Here is a 21,747-nt window from a genome sequence, read left to right on the forward strand (position 1 = left end):
CGCTTGAGTCTGCCCAAACCTAGAATATTTCTCCAGAGGAGACTCTGACCTGCCCACTTGCTCCATAGCTCTTGTGTTCCTCTCAGAAGTCCTTGTTAACATAGGTGCCACCTCTGGGCCACAGAATTCAGCTTCAGGAGCAGAGGTGGAGAGAGGCTAAAATAAAAATTGCACTTCTAAAGTCATCTAATGTGAAGCAATGTGGCGTAGTGGATAGAGCATGGGCCTGGGAGTCAGAAGGTCATGGGTTCTAATCCTGGCTCTGCCACTTGTCTGCTGTGTGACCTTGGGCAAGTCACTTAACTTCCTTGTGCCTCAGTTACCTCATCTGTAAAATGGGATTATGAATATGAGCCCCATGTAGGACAGGAACTGTGTCCAACCAATTTGCTCATATCTACCCCAGCACTTGGTACAGTGCCTGGTATATATTAAGTGCTTAACAAATACCATAATTATTATTACTGTTATTATTAGTGCCATATCTTTACTGGACAGAGGACAGTCCAATTGACAGCTGGGCTCCTCTCTATAAAACCAGATAGTAAACACAGCTGTTGCCCTCTTTCTCCTTCTCCCATTCAAGGTGAGGGGAGACTTTTTGTTTAGGGAGATGGGTGGGTCAGTGACTAAACTGATATTTTAACAAGACCGTACTTGCTTTAAAAAAAAGATGGCATGCTAAATGCAGCACTTACCAAACATTGCCAAACAACAGCTGGCTGATTGACTCTAAGGTCATAACTTTTTTTTGTTAACAAATTTTGTTTCCACAGCTGCAGTTCAGAAGCAGCACTGAGTAGTGGACACAGCATTGGCCTGGGAGTCAGAGGGTCACGAGTTCCAAACCCAGCTCTGTTACTTGTCTGCGGGGTGTGGCCTTGGGCAAGTCATTTCACTTCTCTGGGCCTCCGTTATATCATCTGTAAAACGAGGATTAAGACTGAGAGCCCCATTCGGGACAGGGACTGCGACCAACCCGTCTTGCTTGTATCCACCCCAGTGCTTAATACAGTACCTGACACACAGTAAGCACTTGACAGATATCACAGTTTTATTTTATTTTAATTTAAGTGCTGCATTCAGAGGCAGAGACAGAAAGACAGGGAGGTAGGACAGGTGGAGAGTCCAATTCCCAGGCCCGGGCTTTTTCCATTATTATTTTGCTGCTCTCTCTCTCTCCCATAGGACACTTGAGGACAGAGAACAAATGCTCCTATAGCACTTCCCCAATTACTTGGGATGTTGTGTTGCATTCAGTAGGTGTTTAAAAAATACCACTGATTGACTTGTAAATTCACCGGCCAGACACTGTAGGCATTACTTGATTTAATATTATAACCAGCACATTGTTGGGCCCCCTCTCAGGATCATACCCAGAGAGTTTCCAGTACTCTACTATGGATACACCACCAGAATGACTGCAGGTGGGGAGTGGGGTGTTCTGGGAGAGATGTGTCTAAGGCATCGCTATGAATCGGACACAACTTGACAACATAAGACAAAAACAACAACCAGTCTCACCTACATGAGGGAGAGTCAAGCAGAGGCATTCCTATTCTATTTCTACCTTGGGCAGTGGCTAGCGAATGGAAGGCAATCTGTTACATGTCAAAACTCACCTGTGCCGGGCAGCAGCAGCATGGGAGAGAGTCGAAGGTGGAGGCTCAAGATTACTGCATGGAAGAAGGAGGTGATAAACCACTTCCGTATTTTTACCAAGAAAACTCTATGGATACACATACCAGAACGATTGCAAATGAAAGTGGGGTGCTCTGGGAGAGATGTGTCAATGGAGTCGCTATGGGTAGGAAACGATCAGACAGCATAAAACAGGACAAGAGATTGTTGGGGTATAAGAACTATTCATACTGTGTTAATATAGTTAACACAGTACTGTAAACGATAAGGTTCATAAGTGGGTAGCTGATCTTTTCAGCATTGTAGGCCTGTGGTTTGTAAAGAGATGACTACATTGGAGAGAGTACCAGACCTGTCGACCAGCATGCCTGCAAAATCATCTGAGCAACCCTGCCCACCCACACTATACTCCTCCAACATGAACCTCTGCCTCCCTCTTGTCTCTCACTGTTGATTCCTCCTGTCTGGCAATCCCTCCCCCTTCACAACTGACGTATCACCAGTCTACCCACCTTCAAAGTCATACTAAACTCACAGCTCCTCCAGGAAGCCTTCCCTGACTAGTCTCTCATCTCTCCATCCTGTTATTCCCCTCTACTGCATTACCTATCCACTTGATTAATTCCATTCCGGCCCCCATCCCAACTGCACTTCTGTAGATATACTTGGTTGCTTCCCCGATTTATTTATTTTAGGGTCTGTTCCCCCCCATCTATATTGTCAGCTCTTTGAGGACTGAGATGTGCCTACTTACTCTATTGTGCTCTCCCAAGCACTTAAGTTCAGTGCTCTGCAAAGAGTAAGCAGTCAACAAATATTACTGATCAATCATTTGCTGCAACAGTCACATCCAATTCTAAGCAGCTCCTTGCTTCTGCTCTTGTTAATAGCTAACTCTCCAGAGAAGAACTTGAGAAGCAGTATGGCCTAGTGGAAAGAGTACAGGTCCGAGATTCTGAGGACCTGGTTTCTAATTCTGGCTCTGCCACCTGCCTTGCTGGGCAAGCCTGGGGTAAGTCACTTCAATTCTATGTGCCTCAGTTTCCTCTAATGTAAAATAGGGATTAAATTCCTGTTCTCCTTCCTACTTAGACTGTGAACACTATGTGGGACAGGAACTATGTCTGACATGATTTTCCTGTGTCTACCCCATTGTTTAGTACAATGCTTGGCACACAGTAAGTGCTTAACAAAAGCACAATTAGGTAGAATGGCAAAATTATTTTGAAGTATTGGGTTCAGGAGGAATTAAAATAGATAGGTGAACAAATATGCTAAAATGAAATTACAATAAACAATTTACATATATACATTTGCGGTGAGGATGAGTATAAATAGGTGAGGGCAAAAGGCAACTTTTGGGTTGATATAACTTGGGGGGTTGGTCTAAATCAAATACACTCTAAATAAAGTATTTATTTTTGGCCCACAGTTTCCACATATTAAGTGCAGTTTAGTTGCTCCTGGCCAACTAAGGCTTTGAGATCCTTTTAGTTGCATCATCTTTGCCACGGCTGTTTGGCTACTTTCCAAATCCTTCTCGACTTTTGCAGACTGCACAGATCCCCAAGGAACTATGGAATCTTGGACAAATCCCTTGCATTTGTTTAGAAACAAGGCTTAACGTATTAGAAAGTGAGTGTGTCAAGATTCCTGCTCCCTCCCAAGCTAAACAATCTCACGTTCTCAGTCCTAATTCTGATTGGGTGGGGCCCTACCTAAACCAATGGGATTACCCATACCAAACTCCTGCACTTCTCGTGCAGGGCACACCTGTGTTCTCCACTCTTCCTCACCTCCCCCAGGCATAGTAATAATAATAATTGAGGCCTTTGTTAAGTGTTTACTATGTTCCGGGCACGGTTTACTATGTTCCGGGCACTGTACTGGGATAGATACAAGATAATTGGGTTGGACACCCAGTACCTGTCCCTCATAAGGCTCAAAGTCTTAATCCTGAATTTAGAGATGAAGTAACTGAGGCACAGAGAAGTGAAGTGACTTGATTTGTTTGTGTGGTGAGCTGAGGCCGGTGATCCGCCCTCTCTGGCATGAAAGCACTAGGGGCCTCGGTTGAAAAAGCCCTCAGTCACATTTCATGTACAAATGACCTCTTTTATTTAACCTTAGCTAGTTACTCAGTCACTGAAAAGCAGTGACTGACAACACTACTTATATTGTCTTTGGTCATTTTCTTTCTGATTTTGGGATTGCATTAAAGCACTTTACATCAAATCTTAAGGCAAACTATTCTTTGTTTAATGTTATTTTTCTAAACACCCAATTTTCATAGACCCAGAATTCAGAATGCTAATTGAGGTAACACTGAATAACCACTGTAGCCTGGAGAACAAAAGGCTGAGGAATGACTTTTGTGTCTACAAAGAATCATTACCTAGAGGCTGTTGACTAATTGTCCTTTACTTTCTTGGAGGTCAATACAGGAAGAAATGAGCTTAACCTGCCTCTAGAGGGGTTTTTAGTCCATTAGGAGATGTCACCCTGGTAGAAGGTCTTCAGATGAGATATTTTATCATCCAAGAAGGTAATCACTCTTTACCAAGTAGCAAGTTTCAACTGTACCTTAGAATGTAATTATTGGTCCCCACTGCTTACAGTTGGAGGGATTGAATTGGGGTTAAACCACAGCATGGTTGTTCAGATCAGACAATTTGGAATTATATGCTCTCCCATAACCTACAGCACTACTTGAGCACCTTCAACATGCAGAGCACAGTTCTAGGTGCTAGGGAACATAAACAGACGTTAAAATCCACAGTTCCAGCCCCTCAAGGAGTTTATAGTCAAATAGTGTAGACAAATGCATATAGATTGACAAATATACACTAAGTAAAAAATTAAAACACAGCATCAAATGATAAAAACAATTTAAGCAGATAAATAAATAAGTAGTAAATAAATAAACACAACACAGCAGTACTAAGGGGTTTAAGAGATGACATGACCAGGAAGATGGGGAATTAGTTAGGGAATGTGTCTTATAGGAGGTTCCTTTTAAAGAAGGCTTTGAAGGTAGGTAAGAATGTGGTTTGGATCTGAGGAGGGTGTGCCATGTACATGAAAGGTGAGAGCACTGGGTCAGAGACGGAAAAATTGTGAGCGAGGTAAAGATCCCAGGTTATCATGGGAAGAGCGAAGAGTGAGAGCAGGGAGGTAGAGGAAGAAAAAAGCCGATAACTATGAAGGAGACAGCTCGTGGAGAGTGATGCAGCCAATGGATAGGGGATTTATTTTTATGCAGGAAAAACTGAGTAGTCATTGAAGATTTTTTAGGTGTTGAAGTAGTGCGTACTCATTGTGTACTCAGTAATGACTGAGTAGTCATTGAAGAAGGAGGGAAATGATGTGCTATAAAGTGTGCTTTCAAAAATGATATGTACAGCTGTATTCAGGAGAGACCAATGAAGGGAGAGGGTTGAGCCAAGCAGATCCATAAGAAGGCTGCTAAGGCAATCTAGTCAAGAGATAATAAAGAGCAAACTAGGGTAAAGATTGCCAACAGTGAAGAGGAAGGAGTGAATCCATGAAACATTACAGAAGAACTGGCAGGATTGAAAGACCATCTGAACATGGCAGGTGAAAGTCAGAGGGGAGTCAATGATGACACCAAGGTTGCAAACTTCTGTACAGGGCAGTGACCCAAGAGTAAATGAAACACAAAAATAATAATAATAATTATAAGCACTTACTATGTGCCAAGCACTGTTCTAAGTGCTGGGGTAGGTAGAGGATAATCAGGTTGTCCCACTCTTAATCCCCATTTTACAGATGAGCTAACTGAGGCACAGAGAAGTTAAGTGGCTTGCCTAAGGTTACACAGCAGACAAGTATCAAAGCCAGGATTAGAACCCACATCCTCTGACTCCCAAGTCTGTGCTCTTTCCACCAAGCCACACTACTTCTCTGATCAGGATGATCAGATCAGGGAAGTTGCTGGCAGCAATAGACAGGCAAGAAGAAGGGTCTTTGAAAGAAAAATGGAATGGACAAGAATGTAAGATGATTAGATCATCTCCCAAAAGAGCATCAAAATCAAGAACATGAGGGAACTAAAGGGAATAATAATAATAATAATAATAATGTTAGTATTTGTTAAGCGCTTACTATGTGCCGAGCACTGTTCTAAGCGCTGGGGTAGACATAGGGGAATCAGGTTGTCCCACGTGGGGCTCACAGTTTTCATCCCCATTTTACAGATGAGGGAACTGAGGCACAGAGAAGTTAAGTGACTTGCCCACAGTCACACAGCCGACAAGAGGCAGAGCTGGGATTCGAACTCATGAGCCCTGACTCCAAAGTCCGTGCTCTTTCCACTGAGCCACGCTGGAATGTGGCGGATCAATCAAAAGTCAAAACTGTGGAATGACAGGGAAAAATAAACCACCGTGAATGGTCAAATATGAGAAGATTTCCAAATATGAACTGGCAGTGACCTATTAAAGACTGGTTTGAACCCAGAATTATCTGGACGTACTTCAGAAACACTCTGGACCACCAGACAAGTGATGTCAGAGATAGGGCAACCCATCTCCTGGATGAAACTGGGGAGAAGCATAAAATATTGGAAGGGGAAAAAGGTAGGCTTGGGGATAGTGAGGGCTACTGACCTCGGATGGATGGCTGTGTTCCAACACCCCATCTTAATCCATCAGTGGTATTTATTGAGCACATTAGAGTTGGTTGATTCCTGTCCTTGAGTCTCCAGTAAATGACACTGTTTCAGACCCCTTGAAATAATAATAATAATATTAAAATGGTATTTGTTAAGTGCTTACTGTGGACCAAACACTGTGCTAAGTAAGCAAAGGGAATATACAAGATAATCAGATTGGACACAGCTGATCAGCTGATGCAGTGTGTTGGCTTCTTCCTTGGGTTACTATGCTGGAATGCTAGACTGGGGGGGGTGTCTTTTTAAGTGGGAGGGGATTTGGTACATTGCTGAAGGAAGGTGTTGGCAACAGGAGGAGAGAAGAAATTTTAAATCAAGGGAAAGGACAGGATTGGAGATATAAATTTGGTTAGTCATCCTTAGGAGATAGTAGCCGAAGTAATGTGAATTATCTCTGAGATAATGAATATGTGGTGAGAACAGGGAAGCCAGAAAAGACGCTGGTGGAACACACACTGTTAAAGAGTGAGGAAAGGATAAGGAGTCTGAAAAGCAAACTGAGAGAGGGCTAGGAAGAGAAGGAAGTAAAGCCAAAGCCAGGGAGAGTTGTCTAGAAGCAATGTCTGCAGTGCCAAAGAAAACTGAGAGATGGGGGGAAATGGATGCTATAGCCAGAAAGGGGCCATTGGAGACCTTGGTGAACATATTCTCAGTAGAATGAAGAGAGCAAAATCCAAATTTCATGGGGTTGGAAAAAAGAATTCAGGGAGAGAAAATGAAGAAAGAGGGGGTATATGTGCATCCATAATTAATCAATCACATTTATTGAGCTCTTACTGTGTGCAGAGCACTATACTAAGCACTTGGAGAGTACAATATAACAGAATCAGTAGAAACGTTCCTTGCCCTCAAGGAGCTTACAGACTAGATACATATGATAAGCAGCTTGTTACTGGCCAATGTCCTAAGATTTCTTCGGCCCCTAATTCAGCAGTCTGAATGTAGCAGGCACTTAATAAATTCTGTTTATGTTGATGATGAGAATGTTAATAATGTCTGAGAAGCTGTTGCACCAAAATTGTTCTCATGTAAAAAGTTGCTATCCGGGCTCCAAGCCATCTCTGCTGGCTGTTTTGTAAAATTGAAAACCTTTAAAGTAAAAAGTTCTCAAAATAGGTGAGTTTTCCTTTGGTTTGAACAGCCCTGATAATAAAATATCTTACAGTGGAGGAACTTGCCTGATGTCATCTATAAATTTTTCCAGAATGCCTTCCATGACCCTCTAGGCTGTCTGATCATAAGGCTTTTCTTCTGTTATTTTCCCATTTCTGGAAAGGAATGGGAGGAAGGTGTTCGGGTGATTATTGGAGGGTGTGGTGAGGGTTGAGGGACTTTTTCTGTGGGAGAAACTTAGGCATGTTTTAAGGCTTGGGGGAAAGGGTCAGAGAATATGAAAGGGGAAGAGGATGATTGTCAAGTATTTTTAAGAGATGAGCGGGGAAGGGGTCCAAGGCACAGGAAAAGGAGTTAGGATTCAAAATAAGCAATAGAACTCCTCTTGAGTGATGACTGAGAAGGGGGAGAATGAGGGTAATGGGGGCAAGAGGGGACACCGAAGAGGTGAAGATGTTTTTCAGGGAAGCTGGGGAAGTTAGGGAAGGGATGTTGGAGAGTGCAGTGCCAATGAGCTAAGGGAGCAGAAACTAGATTATATCCATCAAGAAGGAAGTTACAGGAGAGGAATTGGAGACAGCCGGTCGATGTGGGAGGAGAACAAATTCCAGAAAACTCTCAGTCAAGCAACCCCAACGGATCCTCGCCATTTGAAATCTCTGTCCATTTTGTAATATTCCAGAATAGAACTGGCGTGAAGTTAAAAGGTCTTCTGGATAGATTCAGAGATTAGAGCCTTTGGAGTTGGATGTTTCCATCCCACTCTGACTTGATCTGATCTTAAATTGTACTTTCTAAGTGTTTTGCACAGTGCTCTGCACACAATAAGTGCTCAATAAATACGATAGAATGAATGATATCAGTGCTGGTCATGTTGGCTTGACCAGTATGACCCCTGGCACCATTTATCTATGACCTGATTCCAGATGGGCCTAGAAAAGGTTATATGTTTCAGAAATGTGACCTTGTGGAATGTACTAGGAGTCAGGAGAAACTGGGTTCTAGTCCCGGCTTGGCGACTTGCCTGCTGTGTAGCCTCAGGCAAATCATCTAACCTCTCTGTGTCTCGATTTTCTCATCTCTAAAAGGGGGATAAAATACATGTTCTCCCTTCCCTGGTGTTCCATCTGGTTATCTTGCACTTATCCAGCCCTTAGGACAGTGCTTGGGAAATTGTAGGGACTTAATGGATACCACAATTTTATCTGGAGTCTTATTCTTATCTCTATTAGCAGCCCACAGGGGGACTATTGTGCAGGTCTGCTGACCCATTCTTGTCTCTGGAGGAAGTGCTCCTCAGGTTGTTGTTTTTTTTTAAATGACATTTGTTAATCTCACTATATGTGCCAATCACTGTACTAAGCACTAGGGTAGAAACAAGATAATCAGGTCAGACACAATCCCTGTTCCACAACAGGCTCACATTCTAAATAGGAGGAAGGAACAGGTATTGATTGCTGATTGTACAGATGAAGAAACTGAGGCACAGAAATTAAGTGACTTGCTCAAGGTCACACAGCAGGCAAGTTGCAGAGCCAAGATTAAAATCCAGGTCCTCTGATTTTCAGGCCTGTGCGCTTTCCATTAGGCCACACGCCTTCTCAGCGCTCGTCCTCTAGACTGTCAGGTCATTTTGGGCAGGGAATGTGTCTACCAACTCTTTTATATTTTACTAACCCAAGTGCTTAATACAATGCTCTGCACAAAGTAAGCACTCAGTATATTGATCGATTGATTGATTGCTGCCTTCTTGCTCTAAACTGAGGGCAAAAGTCATTGGTTAGGACTTCTCTGCTGCTTTCAGACTTGCCTAGGCCTGCAGTTTAACTCTAGCGGGAGATAAATAGGTTAAATTCCAGTGATCTTGGGAATTCAGTTGGATCTGTCCTAAAAGTGTCTTAACAAGATCTAAATGCAGTTCACTTCTGCTGCACTTGTAGTGTAGATGGACTATGGATAAGCTAGTCTCACAGTCAGAAAAGATGAAAGCAGCTTGGATGAGTCACTGAAAGGGATTGGAATGAGGACACAGAGGTCACAACAACACTGGGAAGCAGCATGGCTAAGTATATAGAGCACAGGCCCGTGAGTCAGAAGGACCTGGGTTCTAATCCTGGCTCCTCCACATGCCTGCTCTATGACCTTGGGCAAGTCACAAAACTACTAAGGGTCTCAGTTACCTCATCTGTAAAATGGGGATTAAGACTGTGAGCCCCATATGGGATAGGGACTATGTCCAACCTGATTAACTTGTATCTACCCCAGTGCTTAGAACAGCGCTTGGCACATAGTAAGCGTTTAACAAGTACAATAATAAAAGCAATAATAATTTCAAGAGATTGGTAAATGGGGCAACTCTAAGCTCCTTGTGGTCAGGGATCATGTCCACCAACTCCACTGCATTGTACTCTCCCAAGCACTTCACACAGTACTCTGCACATAGTAAGTACGCAATAAAAAACATTGATTGAGATCAGAGGAAGGGAGAGATGGGAGAACAAGACAGAGTAGAAACCTTGCACTAAGTGGAAGTTCAATAAATAGCATTTCTAGTCAATCATATTTACTGAACACTTACTGTGTACTAAGCACTTGAGAGAGTACATTATCACAACAGAACAGACATATTCCCTGCTCACAGTGAGCTTACAGTCTAGAGTTCGAGCTAGAAAACTAAAAAGGATGTGGCTGCAGTGGTATCGAGAATTCCTCAGGTACAGATAGAGGCCATTGTTATCACACAGCATACAACGCCATGTTGATAACATTAAATGATCTGATTGCTTTTCCACCTTACATACTCCCCAGGTTGACTCTCTAAAATGTTAAACAAGGAACAAAAATGCTCAAGTTCAACAGCAATTTGCTTCACAATCATGTGGCTTGATGAATATGTGTGAAAACAGGGAAGAAAATAAACTCAGCAAATTCCAGAAGCACATGCTAAGGTTTGACTGACAAAGCTGGTCATGAGAAGCAGCACGGCCTAGTGGAAAGAGCATGGACTTGGGAGGCGGAGGATGTGGATACTAATTCCAACTCCGCCACTTGTCTTCTGTGTGACCTTGGGCAAGCCACTTAACTTCTCTGTGCCTCAGTTATCTCCTCTGTAAAGTGGGGATTAAGACTGTGAACCCCACGTGGGACAATGTGATTACCTTATATCTACCCCAGATCTGAGTACAGTGCTTGGCACATAGTAAGCGCTTAACAAATACCATTATTATTATTTTTATTATGTCCATCATTTAATTTAGGGAATGAAAAGAATGTTGCCTGAAGATACTACCCCAGCAGATAATAATAATAATGATAATAATCATGGCATTTGTTAAGCACTTACTATGTGACAAACACTCTTCTAAGCACTGGGGGGGATACAAAGTAATCAGGTTGTCCCACATGGGGCTCACGGTCTTAGTCCCCATTTTACAGATGAGGTAACTGAGGCACAGAGAAGTTAAGTGACTTGCCCAAAGTCACACAGCTGACAAGTGGCAGAGCTGGGATTAGAATCCATGACCTCTGATTCCCAAGCCCGGGCTCTTTCCACCAAGCCACACTTCCTCTCTCCTTACCTTCCCCAGTTGCTGTTCTGCAAGAGAAAATGCATCCATAAAAGCTTGTGAAATTACCGACAAACAGTCATCTATGTGAGGAGTCTTTTAATATCAAAAACAAACTGAGGGTTCTTCAGAATGTTTACCCAGAAACGAAGGGGAAGACTATGGGTTGAGATGATCCTAATGGGGATGTTGGAAACAGCTTTAGATATGGAAGATTTCCATACTTACTGTGCAGGGGAGACACCACGATCATATAAGTGCTTTACCCAGGGTGAGGCTAATCCATTGCACCCCGAATGAGCTGACCCCTGTGACTCCCCCAAATATGGGAAACTCATCTGCAAAATCTGTGGTAGTGGGGGACTGTGTAGAGAAGCTGGATGGCCTAGTGAATAAAGCCTAGGCTCTGGAGTCAGAAAGAGCTGAGTTCTAATACCAGTTCTGCCACTTGTTGGTTTGTGTGAACATGGGCAAGTCGCTTAACTTCTCTGTGCCTCAGTTACCTGATCTGCAATGTGGGGAATAAGACTGTGAGCAACACATGGGATATGGACTGTGTCCAACCTGATTAGCTTGTACCTACCCCAGCACTTAGTATAGGGCCTGGCACATAGTAAACACCTAACAAAAACCACTAAATAGGGATCCATTCAGTTAAGTATCAGTGAGATCATGGTAATTTTGGGGGGTGGGGTGATGCTAGGTTTGATTACTATCTATCCAGGTGTCACTGGGATTGGAGCTAGGTGGAATGAGCCCTGGATGGTGAGGATTAGGATTTAAATGATATTATATATATAGCCTGCAGTCAGCTGTGAAAACTCCTTCTTCGACTTTAACCCGATGACAAATTAATTGGTGCGGTTCCTAGATTTTGTGAACATAGGTGATAAATTGTGGGTCCCCAGGAGGTCCTGGGCCCTTCATTCATCAGTCAGAAATTTTCTCTGAGTATAATGAACAAGAATCTCCTTGCAAATTTAGGGATATCTTCCTAATCTATAGGTGGAATTTAAGGGAACGGCTATGGAGCCCATCTAAACCCACCCTCAGAGTTAATCATGAAACACTTCTTATGGCACTATGTGACAGAAACAGACAGCTTGAACACAGACTGTCCCACAGAGCTCACAGTTCTAAAATACAAAACTCTCCCCATTCCTCTCCTTGTGCAGCCCTCAGATTCTAAGCCCATAAGGAGGCCTAGTTCATAGACTTCCCTTCCCCAGAATCCATATCTGGTTCACATCTCAATCAAGAAATGTTTGATGAACCCCTTCCCTTCCTCCCTTCCCATTCCTAGAAGGGAATGTAAAGGATAACAGGGAGCCCAATGGCCTGTTCCGAGGTAAACAGTTCTCTACCCAATAGACAAGCATCCCTGAGGAGTACGCAGCGGTTTGGGGAAGGAAAGTCTCAAAGAGTCTTTTAGGTGCTTCTCCCTAAATTAATATCCAACACCGTAGCCAATCTGGTCAGGAAGAATGGAAGGTGATCTAGAGAGACACACCCACCAAGAACCAGGATAGAGACCCTATCTCCCCAGGATCCTATGCTTTTTATTGTTGACCAGGCCTGAAGTCGCAATACCCAAGGCATTGTAGAATTTTTTTTGCTTATTGCTTATTTGCTTTCTGGTAATGGCTCCCTGGTAGGGAGCCATGAAAGGGTGTATAGTCTCCGCCAGTTCTCTCAGTCCCTAAACTACTGCATGGCTACTGGTGGCAAAACTATGACCGCATTGAGTAAACCAGCAAGAAGCTCCTCACTTCGACAAGCTGAGGGTTAATGCATTTTCATTCTCCAAAACTTCCAACAGCCCATTTTCCCAAGTCCGCATTTTGATAACAACAACTTCATATCACAGAATGATTGTCCACACATCGGAATTAGTTGTTTACAGGTCCACCTCCATCTCTCATTATTTACTTGGACTCAGTCTGTTTTCTCCAATTATCTTGCCAGTTTGGCTCTATGTTGCCAGCCTCTACCTCTTGGGAATGTGGTTCACTTCTCAGCATATGGCTCAGGCTTTTATATTTTAGCCATTTTAACCATTATATTTTAAGGAGAAACAGTGTGGTCTAGTAGATAGAACACAGACGTGGGAGTCAAAAGGAGCTGGGTTTTACTTCCAGCTCCTCCACTTGTCTGCTGAGTGATCTCTGTCAAATCACTTAACTTCCCTGTGCTTCAGTTACCTCATCAATCAATCAATTGTATTTATTGAGCACTTACTGTATGCAGACCACTGTACTAAGTGCTTGGGAAAGTACATATAACAGAGTTGCTAGACACATACCTTGCCCACAATTAATCTGTAAAATGGGGATTAAGACAGGAATCTGCATAAGCGACAGATTTTATCTAACCTGATTAGCTTGTATCTACCCCAGCACTTAGTAAACACTTAACAAATACCATAACAATAATAATTATCATTATTTGTGTATGAATGCCACTGAAGTGTCTTGGAAAAACAAAGAGATTCATTTACATTATTTTGAATTGTCTAAATGGCATACTGATAGGGTCTGCCTTTCCCCTGAGGTTTATTTATTAGGAAATATGTAACAGTGAACTGTGTGGTTACTTGCTGAACTTGTTTCATCTTGAGAGAAACTAACGAATATTACAAGTGCAGTGTTTGAACTAGGTCCTGAGTTTATGCTCTTAGAATTTTGTGCCAGTGGGAATAATGAGATTCGATGTCTCAAATGCGGGAGATGAGCAGTGGATAAGGATTCAGATTGTGCTGTCTCTGACCTTCACCAGTGGGAAATCAAAGAGGTAAAATACAGGAATTTGGTGCAAAACACTCCTGGAGTTTATCACTGGGGAAATTGACTCCTTTGGTTTCTCTGTTAAAATATAATTATCAGTCAAATGAATTTGAAATACCTATAACAAGGAGAGATTTTTTTTCCCCTTTCAATCCCAGAAAGAGGAAGAAGCTTTGTTTATAAATATGCACATGTGTCTCAGGAGAAACCAGACTATTTGAAGCCAACAATCCTCACACTTATCTTCTGAATTCTGGTTTGGTTTTCAGATGTTTCCCATTATAAAGAGATATGAGAATGTTTGAGTGCAAAATGTTCGCAAGGAAGCAGACAAGGGAGAGCTTGTGTCAGTGAAAGAGTAAGTATCTGTCAGATTCACTCGGGCTCAGCCGGCTTGGATATTTGAAGGGTGAAGGCCAAGCCAGGCAAGAGGGAATCTAACAAGAAACTAAAGAAAGTTTCTGCAGACGTTTTAATGGACATGGTTGTTACTCACAGTTTTGAAATCTGATCCAGATCCTGGGTGATATTGAAAATATGCAACTCTGTTCTTTCCTCCACGGGCTTGGGAAGTGACCCTCGGATTTTCTGATAATGGGTCCTGGAGCAGCCTGGAGACCCAAGACTAGGAATAACTACCAATTCCTTTTCCTCCTTTCTCTCAGTGACTTGGGTGCTTTCAGCATAGATGTGATCACCACCACTTCATGTGGAGTAAATATCGACTCCTTGAACAACCCAAATGATCCGTTTTTTAAGGAGATCAAGAAGATTGTGGAAGATCAATTTGCCCTTTTCTTGATATGAATATTCAATACAATTTAGATTTAGATTGTGGTTTTGCTATTAGCCACAGAGGATGGTAATTAATTAATGTGTCAGAAGAATAATGAATTTGACTCTGAATTTCTCTCAATCATATGGAACACGTCAACAGGACTGCTGTTGGCATCTTCCCTGCCACTGACTTTTAACTCCAGTAACTCATTATTTTTCTGGAAGAGTGAGGAAATGAGGCCCCTGGGGTTTTAGTGAGGAATGCTCAGGCCATCTAGTAATGCCTCGCTCCTCCAGCCAAATTCTAAAATTCCAAACCTACACTTTCTTCTCCAATTTACCAGTCATTTACATTCCAAAAACGTTCCTATTTGCCAACTAGGGGACTCCGGAGACTGCACTCCTGGCAGGTTCTGAAGCTGAAGCAATTGATGTGACTCAAAGTTCCAGCTCTAGTCATCTGCTGGCAATGGTTGAGCAGATCACTTACCACACTGATGCCAAGTGCAATGTGCTTTCTCTGCCTTTCAGTTGTGTTCCTGTGCCTGGAAATTTTTGGATTGTTCAGTTCATGATTCTAAATCAATATTTAATAGTTTTCATTACAAAATCTAGAAAAGTAATCTCCACCCCTACAAACTTTTGGACTAGAATTTGTCTCTGATATAGAGTATGGGGATTGCGGTGCCTTTCACAGTCTTGGGGCTCTTTGCCCAGTTTTAATAAAGCCATCAAACTCAACTCCTGAAACATGCAAACCTTGGCCCCGCTGACAGTCCACCTGCCTTTTTGACCTCTGAACTCTAATAGGTCATCTGGGAATCTAGGGCATTTGCCACATTTTAATGTTAAATTTATTTTCTCTTTTTTCCTCCCAGTTGTATTTTCATTCCTTTCTCCTCTTGACAAGTTCAATATATCTCTGTTCCCTGAATTATTCACAAAAACAATAAGCAAAATAAAGAAGAATTGAAAGAAGGGCAACCAAATGGTAAGGAGGATTTCCCACTGTTTAAGACCAATATATTCTACATTTGATGTTTCAGTCTTGGTGATTTAAGACACATCCAAAATCTGTTTCAAGTGGATTCAACAACTTGTAAAGTAGTGAGTTGAGGCGGTCTCACAAAACCTTTTAAAGTTGTAGCATTATCTTTATAAAGGTTGGAGCTGACATCAAGTCCTCTGAACCTTGAAAGTTCGGATAGCAGACTTAATTCTCTAGATATTTCTTTGTTTGGGCCAAAGACATATGTTAGCCTTAGTCCTGAGTGGTGCAAATTGTGTTGAACTCAGAGCTATATGTTTTGGCTTCCTCCCAATTTAAAATTATTGGAGCACTTTCCTTTCCTCACCTTTTTAATATGTGAGCACTCTTAAAAAGTACAGTGAGAAGCAGTGTGGGAAAGAACATGGGCCTAAGAGTCAGGGGACTTGGGTTCTAATCTTGGCTCAACCATCTGCTGTGTGACCTTGGGCAAATCATTTAACTTCTTTGTGCCTCAGTTTCCTAATCTAAAAAATGGGGATGTGGGGACTATGTTTGACCTGTCTTGAATCTACCTCAGCACTAGGCACAGTACTTATCACAGAGGAAAGCACTTAACAAATGACACAATTATCATTACAGGTATCATTTCAATTATTTTATCAGAGCAATAATTCAGTTTCCCCTCAAATCATCATCATCTTTTCCCTTAAATTTTGCCCCTTTGAGGAATCAAGGGAACTCCAGCACCTGGTTTTAAATAGCTTCATGAGCCAATGAGGCTGAAGCTTCTGGTACTGGCCCATCCTTGGGAGAAGTGGTGCCACACTGGACTCTGACCCTGCTCTAGGCAGGTGGTCCCTGAGTATCTCTGCGAATATTAAGTGCTGGTTGCTCTATCTTGCCCTGACAGATTCAGCTGCCATGTACTACTCCCAGGGTAATGAGCTTCCATCACAGGAATTCTCAATCAGCGGCATCTTAAGTTCACTTAGGCAGGCCGTGGTGCAGGAGGCATGCTGGGAGCGGAACTCCAAGAACTGCAGTGGACCATCTCTGTGTGTGCCCAGTGTTTTATCATTAACTCTCTCTAAACAAATCCAAAGAAAACAAACCAACCAAAACAACCACTTTTGTTGCTCATTTGTTGGCCATCTTGTTGAACCTTTTCAAAATCACTGGAAAGATACTAGAATAAACGATCTGACTGATCAGACAATTTGCCATCCCCAGAAAAGCATAAAACCACTGGTCCCTCTAGACTATAGGCTCGTTATGGGCAGGGAACGTGAATGCTAATTCAGTGGTACTCTCCCAAGTGCTTATTCAAGTCCTCTGCACACAGTAAGCGCTCAATAAATACGACTGATTGATTGGGTGATCATCAGCCAACATGTTTTGGTTGAGCACAGAGAGTCAGAATTTCATTTCCTTCTATGATAGCTGGCAAGGGGCTGGCAAACCATGGAGAAACAAGAGCTGTAATTGATCTGGACACATGGGAGTCTGGACAAGTTGGGAAAAGAGGTAATAACAATAATAATAATAGTGGTGTTCGTTAAGTGCTTACTAGGTGCCAGGCATTGTACTGAGGCTGGGGTGGAGACCAGAAATTGAGTTGGACACAGTCCCTTGTCCCACGTGGGGCTCACAGTCTCAATCCCCATTTTACAGATGAGGTAACTGAGGCCCAAAGAAGTGAAGTGATTTGCTCAAGTTAATAACAATAATAATAATAAAGGTATTTCTTAAGTCCTTACTAAGGGCCGGGCACTGTTCTAAGCACTGGGGTAGTTACAAGGTAATCACGTTGTCCCATATGGGGCTCACACTCTTAATACCCATTTTACAGATGAGGTAACTGAGGCACAAAGAAGTTAAGTGACTTGCCCAAGGTCATATAGTAGACAAGTGGCGGAGCGGGGATTAGAACACATCTCCTCTGACTCCCAAGCCTGTACCGTTTCCACTAGGCCATGCCGATTCTCTATCACTCAGCAAACAAGTGGCAGAGATGGAATTTAAACCCATGACCTTCTGACTCCCAGGCCCTTGCTCTATCCACTATATCATGCTGTACGAGTGGACAGTAAACATTTTCAGCAGTCAATCGCTGGCACCTCCTCCCTGGATTGGCATCCCCACCTTTGAAGAGGAATGTACTGCAGTGATCTTCAAAAGTGTTTTGCCACAGAGACTGCAGGCCCTTTAGGTAGTGGCTCTCCCCATCATAAGTAGGTATGGGGAGTTAGAACTTGGGGAAACAGCAGCAATTTAAAGAGGGTCACCGCCCATTGAGATGGCCCTTTTGAATAGCCACTGACAGTTGGATAGGAGAAGCAGCACGGCCTAGTGGAAAGGGCATGAGTCTGGGAGTGAGACTAGAGAACCTGCAGTGAGCCCTTGGGCAAGTCATCCCTAGTCTGTAAACTTAATGTGGGCAAGGCACTTGTCTACCAACTCTGTTGTGTAGTACTCTCCCAAGCCCCTAGGACAGTGCTCTGCCCATAGTAAATGCTCAGTAAATATTACTGATTAACTTCTCTGTGCCTCAATTTCCTCACATAATAATAATAAAAATAATGTTGGTATTTGTTAAGCGCTTACTATGTGCTGAGCACTGTTCTAAGCGCTGGAGTAGATACAGGGTAATCAGGTTGTCCCATGTGAGGCTCACAGTTAATTCCCATTCTACAGATGAGGTCACTGAGGCACAGAGAAGTGAAGTGACTTGCCCACAGAGCTGACAAGTGGCAGAGCCAGCATTCGAACCCATGGCTTCTGACTCCCATGTCAGATGGAGATTCAGTACCTTTTCTCCTTACTACTTAGATTGTGAGCCCCATGTGGAACAGGGACTGTGTCCAATTTGACTGTCTTGCACCTACCCCAGCTCTTAGCTCAGTGAGTGCTCAACGAACATTATTATTATTATTTCTACTTGGCCCCATGGCAGTCGTTGGGTACTATTGCAGCATCCTGGGATCCTCTGGTAACTAATTTTGGGCCTGTTCCCATTGGGTGGTTATCACAGTAGAAGCTGCGTGGCTTAGTGGAAAGAGCACAGGCTTGGGAGTCAGAGGTCACGGGTTCTAATCCCAGCTCCGCCACTTGTCAGCTGTGTGACTTTGGCCAAGTCATTTAACTTCTCTGTGCCTCAGTTACATCATCTGGAAAGTGGGGATTAAGACTGCAAGCCCCACTTGAGACAATCTGATAACCTTGTATCTATCCCAGCACTTAAAACAGAGCTCGGGACATAGTAAGCACTTAACAAATACCATCATCATTATTACAGCTCAGCACCAATCTAGGTGGATGTATTATAGTCTCTTTCAACGACTGGGCCTGGGGCTGTTACCATCTAATATCTTTATCAATGGTTTGGGTGGAAGTAATTGAGTGTGTGCTTATTAAACCTTCATATAACACTAAATTGATTTGGGTTGCCTAGAAAGACACAAATCCAGTTGATAAATTAGGGAAATATCTATAAGAGGATGAGACAATAGAGACAAATGGATTGCAGTAAAGTACACTTAGGGACAAAAAAGAAAATGGTACAAATATGGACTGGAGAATGACTAGTTAAGCCCTAGCCTTCAAGATCAAAGACCAAACAAAGAATTTGACTTCAAATTGCAGTGAGAAAAAGTTTGATTATGACTAGGATACAAACTGCTCAAAGAATACCCTTGATTGAGAGATAGAACATCTTGATTGTAAGATTGTTAAAACACAGAGTGGATTATTGAGGAAGTTATAATAATAATAATAATTGTGGTATTTGCTAAGCACTTACTACTTATCAAGCACTGTACTAAGCACTAGGGTATACTCAAAATAATCAGGTCCCACATGGGGGTCATAGACGAAGTAGGAGGGAGGACAGGTATTTAATCCCCATTTTGCAGATGAGGGAACTGAGGCCCAGAGAAGTTAAGTGACTTGCCCTCTTTTCCTGGGCTCCCTCTCCCTTTTGTCTCATGTAGGAGCTGGGATCTGTGACCTTAGAGCATTTGGTATTCGCCCCACCCTCAGCCCCATGGCACTTATTACCCATCTACAGATTACATATTAATTATTTATTTCTATTAATGTCTGTCTCCCCCTTTAGACTGTAAGTTCAGTAGTAGCAAAGGAAAGTGTCTACCAACTCTGTTGTAATGTCCTCTCCCAAGCGCTTTAGTAGAGTGGTTTGCAGCTGTGGCTGATGCTCTTAGATGCTCTTGTCATTGGTCCGCTCCATCAGGGCTATGATGGCTCTAAAGAGAATGGGCCTTTGTGTGTCTGAGCCTGAATGAGAAGAGGCAGGGAGCTGAGTGAAGCGTGTATGTGTCAGTGCATACCTATTTGTGTAGCTGAACGACGTGGGTGTGCGTGTGAGTGTACCTGGAGTGTGTGCTGGCTGAGTGAGGTGTGTCTTGTTTGGGGTGGGAAGGCTGTCTTCGTTCTATCTTCCTCATCCTGGGTTAGACAGTTCTGTTAATATATTTATATAACAGTTATCACGGTAGAGACTGCTCACCTTTAATCAACCTGCTCTTAGTAATTACTCCAGTATATATCATGTTTTGACCAAGACACTAACTTCTTGCTTTCCATTAGTTTTGGTATCTGTTAAATCTGGAAAGCATAGTGCTAAATGCTGGAGTTAATAAAGGATTTTCCCCATTAATTAGACTTAATTTTTCAGTGGCAATTCTTGAGCACTTATTGTGTTCAGGGCAGTATTTATTGATAAATTGATTATATATATAAATTGTGAATCTTGTTACTCCAATCTGTAATTCAAACATGTAAATTCAAATGTGGTATATACAAATTTGATGAAAAAAATTGAATGGTAAAATGCATGCATTCCCTGGGTAATCAGATTTCCAGGAGCAAAATGAGGCAGAAAAAAGAAACAGTTATCAGGAAAATTCAGGTAAAATGCTGTTGCACTTCAGTTATCCAGATTAAGGTGATATTAACTTTTTCCCTTGATTTACATACAAGATCAATGTAGCCCAAGTGTTGGTTAGTGATTATGAACATGTGAATAAACATGTCTAATTAGTTCTCTTTTGGCTACTCAGAGCCTGTGAGGGCTCTGGCCCTAGCAAACTACAGGGAGGAGCTGTTCCTCCTGCCTGTTCTCTTCAGGTTCTTCTAGTCCTCTGTCCTCACTGCAGTTTCCACCACTGCCTCCAAAGTCCTTTCTCAGCCCCAGTGTCACCTGACCTCACCAGCCTCCTCTCTTACCCTCTCCAGTCATTTCTGCCAATGTCCCACAGTTCCCAAACTTCATTCATTCATTTAATAGTATTTATTGAGCGCTTATTGTGTGCAGAGCACTTTATTAAGAGCTTGGGAGAGTACAATATAGCAAGAAACTTGGCCACCCCTATCTCTCCCTGCCCTCTCCACCCACTTCTTCCACCTTTTATCATTGTCTGTTAGACCAGACCATTCTGTAGCTCCTATTACTGCCCTCAAACCTCTATCTCATTTAACCCCTAGCAATCTTGTAAATTTTTCTTTGACCAAGTGGGACATGCTATAGTAGTGGGGAACACTGATGCTTATGGTATCAAATGCACCCATTTAATGGATGAGCTTTCCTGGAGTCAGGGAATGGTTGTGCTTAGAATGTTTTTCTTTGCCAATACAAATTGTATAGTATTTTTTAAAAGAAGATTCATTATAAGGACACAGCAGAACAGAACTTCAGGCAATGCTCCTCAGATGAAAACTGGGGGTCAGTTGCTGAGAATAGACCTGAATGGCAGAACATTATCAAGGAGGGAGTGGCTCTCTTTTAGTGAAACCTTGGCATGGAAAAAGAGACAAGGAGGCAAAAGAGAAAACCAAACAGGCACTGTAAGCATTAAGAACACCACCAAAATACGAGACCACCTTTTTTGTGCTTATTGTCGCTGGGACTGAGGATTCTACATTGGCCTTGTCAGCCACACTTGCCCACAAAGATGAATTTCGCCATCAGGAGTGTCTTCTTCAAATATGAAAGATGACTCTACCTATATGTGTGTATTATATATATATATATATATAACAAATTTCAGGTCCATAAAGGATTATTTGGGAGAATTTTAAGAGATCGTAAGAGGTACCTATTAGCCATCAGGATGGATGTGAGGAAAATAGCTCTCACTCTTTCTCTTCTTTGTTGCCATAGTCAAG

General features: G+C 42.5%; 1 non-coding gene and 1 pseudogene across 1 annotated transcript; both read left to right on the forward strand.

The window, feature by feature from the left end:
* The window catches only part of LOC100082164, an 89,183-nt pseudogene that overhangs the window by 17,193 nt on the left and 50,243 nt on the right, over nucleotides 1–21,747 (forward strand).
* Nucleotides 11,234–11,402, forward strand: LOC114809760. The gene has a single exon (XR_003757538.1). It is a non-coding gene; the product is annotated as a U1 spliceosomal RNA (small nuclear RNA).

The sequence above is a fragment of the Ornithorhynchus anatinus genome, chromosome 2, assembly GCF_004115215.2.
Source record: "Ornithorhynchus anatinus isolate Pmale09 chromosome 2, mOrnAna1.pri.v4, whole genome shotgun sequence".
In the NCBI taxonomy this organism is placed as follows: domain Eukaryota; kingdom Metazoa; phylum Chordata; class Mammalia; order Monotremata; family Ornithorhynchidae; genus Ornithorhynchus; species Ornithorhynchus anatinus.